This window comes from Lactuca sativa, chromosome 8 (genome assembly GCF_002870075.4).
Source record: "Lactuca sativa cultivar Salinas chromosome 8, Lsat_Salinas_v11, whole genome shotgun sequence".
Classification (NCBI taxonomy): Eukaryota; Viridiplantae; Streptophyta; class Magnoliopsida; order Asterales; family Asteraceae; genus Lactuca; species Lactuca sativa.
In genome coordinates, this window is record NC_056630.2 from 181,780,862 (window position 1) to 181,785,864 (window position 5,003).

A 5,003-nucleotide genomic window follows, 5' to 3' on the forward strand; every position below is an offset into this window, starting at 1 on the left:
TTGTGCTTTATCCTTTCCTAGGCCTTGGGTATTAACTTAGAATCCTTCCTTGATGTGTTTAGCACATAAAAAGTACCAAAATCCCTCATTTATATGTGTTTACGGTTTGGGGATCTCCCAAAACCGTAAACACCCCAAAGTGATTATAAATGGACCAAATTCTTTCCTTATGACTTGAATCAAGCCTAGACATTTACCTTGAAGTGTTTAGGAATTGAAAACATCATAAAACCTAGTTTCATAGGAGTTTACGTCAGAAAACGTATGGAGAAATGATCCATGGGCCGTAAACTCCATTTAGGGGTGTTTTGATGCCACAACCACTTCCATAGGCTTATACTTCAATGTAGGAATACTTGGAATGACTTAGAAGACTTCAAAGCACAAAATGGTCAAAGAAGTATGAGTTTACGGCCGTAAAATCAAGAGTTTACGCCTGTAAACCCAATGAGTTATGGTCTCCAAAACCGTAAAATCACAAAGAGGGCTCCTTTGAACCCTAAGCTCAATAGCTTTGTCCTACAACACTTAGATACACTCCTTGGGACATATAAGACTTATTTTTTAGCATGTCCTAGAGTTTATTAGCTTTGTTTATTAGTTTTTTAAAGGCTAATTGGTTACATATATGTGATATTATATGTTATCTAGGATCATAGAGTGTGTACAAGTCTTCACTTGACACCTAGCATCCTATACTGTCCGTTCATCCCAACCACTTGCTACAGGTGAGTTCATACCCTTTAATCAATGGTTTAAATGTTTTTAAATGCTTTTATGGGGGGGGGATAGAAGTCGAATCATGCTAGTTATTATATCAATCACATGTGATTAATAAGCAGCATACCAAAGGATTTACTACTCTGTTAGCTGTTTTACCAAACAGTTTACTTCAGATGGCTTTCCAAAACATTTTTACTCAGTTAAATCTCTTTGTTAAACTATCTTGCATACTGAGTATATCTTTTCAAACCCTGTTACATTTGTGATTCAAAACAAATGTTTTCCTTATACTTTACACTATTCTTATCAAACAAACTGCTTTCAAATCATTTTACAATTTGACATCAAGTCATCCTTTCTTAAATACTAAACTTTTCAATGGTTTTACAAAACTTCTTTTATGCTTTTATATTGTCAATTGCATGCCTATATATGTATAGTTACATAATTAATGTTTAAAGGACTTAGGAAGGTTAGCCCACTTTATTTCCTTTTCCCCGTTGGGATGTGGTCTGGTAAGGTATCGGGCATCTGTCCGAAGGTCGCTTAAATATTAGTTATATATCATGTGTACATAGATAGTCATAAACGTTCTTCCAATCAGTTCAATACCCTTGGGTAGCAAGGGTATACTTCCATGTTCATGCGTACTAGTTACATTACTAGTAAGCTACCATATGGGTAGTTTAGGAAGATACTAATACTATTATTAGAATGCGAAATCATACCACGAGTCAGTTCATTCATGAGTCTATACATACTAGATAGGGAGAGAACACACATTACAACTAACACACGCAGAACATTACAGTACATTACTATACATGCTAGATAGAGAGAGAACACACATTATAGCTAGCACACGCAAAACATTACAGTACATACAGGCTAAACAAAGAAAGAGTACAATTTACGGTTAGCACATTCATTACATGTACATTCATGCAATTATGTGAACCATTAAATGGTTGATGGCACTTCCTGCCATGACCGTTTTTGTATCCTGAATCTCCTTAATTGGGGAGTGTATGAGTTTGCGTATAGATCTATACTGGATTGACTATCCTACACCTTATTGCTCGCTACAGTGGGACTTGCAAGTCTACGGGTGCCAAATGTCATTTCTTACGGCGTCTTACATCGTCGTTTTACTAGATTCGGTAGCATGATACAGGTCGATCACATGTTACTTTAAATTACAATAGATTTAAAGTAGTTAGTACGGTCGTAGTTATTTGATACTGCACCATAGTACTATTTCATTTTCCCATTACATTTACTTCGTGAACATTCACACGATCCACGGTAATGTAGAAGCTATATTTTTGGTTAATGATAGTCAGATTTGGGAAAATACACACTCTTACAAGAGACACACATAGATACTAGATGCCTTGGTAGAAGGCTACTCTCAGTAGGAAGCATAGGGCTTTCTAGGATCTTCAAAACGTTTTCATACTTACATTTCATATACGTACAAATACTTACGTTTCACACGTACAAATACATTCTTACAAATTAAGACACTAAAATACTTATGATCTCACCAGCTTTAAAGTTGATACTCTCTTTCAAAATAACTTGTATCCTCAGGTCAACAGTAGACAGGTACCAATGCAAGGTTTAGAGAAGATAGAGCTTGTTCAAGACTCATCTTTCATTTTGATTTATACTTTAGTATCTATTAGACATATCAGAACACTTGTATTAAAATTATATTATTAATGTAATGGATGATGTTTATGCTTGTTTACTACTATTCATTGTTTTGATACTGTACATGACGTCCTGCGCCCCAAAACGTTTCCGCCGTTCATGGTTTTGGGGTGTGACAGTTGTTTCTTGGGGTTTAGCTAGATAAGCAGGCTTATTGGGGAGAGTAGAACCTGGAAAAAAATCAATTTTGTGTTGAATGGTGTGCATATGAGGTAGTCCAAAAGGTATTTCCATTGGAAAAACATGTTGATAGGACTTTAATAGGGGTTGAGTAAGAGGGTGGTTATGGGTTGGTACTGGTTTATCATCTTCATCATCACAACTAAGCAAAATAAACTCTTGAAAAGACTAGTACTCATGTTGCTCAACTTTGAGCAAAGTACTCAAAGATGGTGGCGACTTCAGTGGTTGGAGAGGTTTGGATAGCGGGGTGAGGACTATCTTTCGATCATTGTGGGTGAATGAGTAAGTGTTCCAATAACCATCGTGTATCACACGATGGTCAAACTGCCAAGGACGACCAAGAAGTACATGACAAGCGTCCATAGGGAGGATATCACACCAAATCTCATTGGAATAGCACCTTCCAATACTTAAAGACAAGAGAACTTTGTGAGAAACGCGAATACCCTTTCCTTGATTCAACCAGAGAATCGCATAAGGTGCAAAATGTGGCATAATGGGTAACTTTAACTTGTTGACCAAAGTTTATGAGGCTACATTTATACGGCTGCCACCATCAACAATCATGGTACAGACCTTTTGTGCAATAGTAAAACGAGTATGAAAAATCGATTCACATTGTAGAGTTTCCTCAGAATTCGACGTACTCTGTAAGGCCCGCCGAACAACCAATCAATCTCCTTCATCGGGACCCACTGTCTCTTCCTCTTCGCTATCTGTCAATAATTTTTCTTTGGTGGAGTCAACACCGAACTCATAACCACTAGTTCAAAATCAGCAATGGTGATGATATGTTTATTTGGACACTTGGATGCGATGTGTCCTATCCCTTGGCATCAAAAACATCTTCTTGGAGCTTTTGAGGAATCATCGTTAAAACTGGTCGTAATGGGTGATTTGGGTTTTAAAGGGGCAACATGCTTATTTGTGGAATTCAGCTTTTGATGGGAGTTGGACCTAAATTTGGATCTAGTGAACTCCAATTTTCCTTTAGTCCATTGCTGGGAGTCAACCTTGTGGGCCAACAAGGTAAGTTCAGTTAGGGTTTGATAAGGATATAATTCCACCACATATGCGACTCTTGAATCTAGTCTGCCCAAGTAGCAAACAAGATTTGGGGATCATCTTCAGGAATATCGCATTTCATTCGAAGATATTCAAATTCTCGAGAGTAATATTCAGCCGTACTTGTTCCCTGTTTCAAAGAACTTTTGTTTTAGTTTCTCTTTCATCTTTGACCATGTTCGGATCTTTTCCTTCCCCCTTCGTTCACGTTTCAAGAAAACATTCGACCACCATGTATCAGCATACTTGCGTAAATTGAGAGCCACAATTTTAACCTTGTTTTCCTCATTGACCTGCTTGTAATTGAATACCAGTTCTACAGTCTGGAGCCACTCCAAAAACTCATCCAAATGTAGCTTTCCATCGTATCTAAGTATATCAACCTTAATGTCATTTGTACGCCAACCATCTTTCCTTATTTGTTAACCGACTCACCGGAATTGGAGTTATCACCACTCTGTCGCCGGTTATTGGATAGAACTAATTCTTGAATTTGTTCTTGCATCGCCTTCATCTGTTTATCCATATCCTTCTTGTCGGCTTCCATGAGCTCTACAATCTTCTTCAATTTGGTACTACATCGGGTATCCATTATGCTCTGATACCAAATGATAGTCTGAAAAATAGAGACAGGATCAAAATTACCCAATTAAATGCAAACCATACAAACCACAGATCCTTCGAGATACAGTTACACCACTCGAATAATCTTGTTGGGCAAAAACACCAACCTGAATCTACGATACAAATACACCACGTAGCTTCAAATTAGCTTTCAAAGATCACCCCTTAAACCTGCCAGAAATTAAGATAGCAATTGAAAATTCTCTACACAAACGAGAGAATTAAGAACTTAATCAAATCCAACAAAACTATTTTCTTATTTTGCAAAACAGGTACAAAACAGCAAGTCAGTAACCACCCATGATGCAACATTCATGGGGCATTAAAAAAACAACTGCTTCTAGAATATCAAACTTAAAGTAAAAATGAAAAATAAAACAAAAAACTGGATTGAATTAAAACAAATTCGGATCAGATATTGGACCGGTCAGTTTGGACTAAACTGACCCAAGTCGTATCATGTTGGGCCTGATCAAACTGAATTGGTTGAGGTTGATGGGTCGGATTGAGTGTGGGTCTAACACTATAAGTGCCCTTAAATAGGCCCCAAACACAGGGATTTAGGGTTTCAATTCACAGTGTCTACTCGACGAGTCGACTCTCTGACTCACCGAGTAGATCATTAATCCCACGTGGCATAATGCGACTATACTCGACGAGTTGTAGCACCAACTCGTCGAGTTGCTCAATAG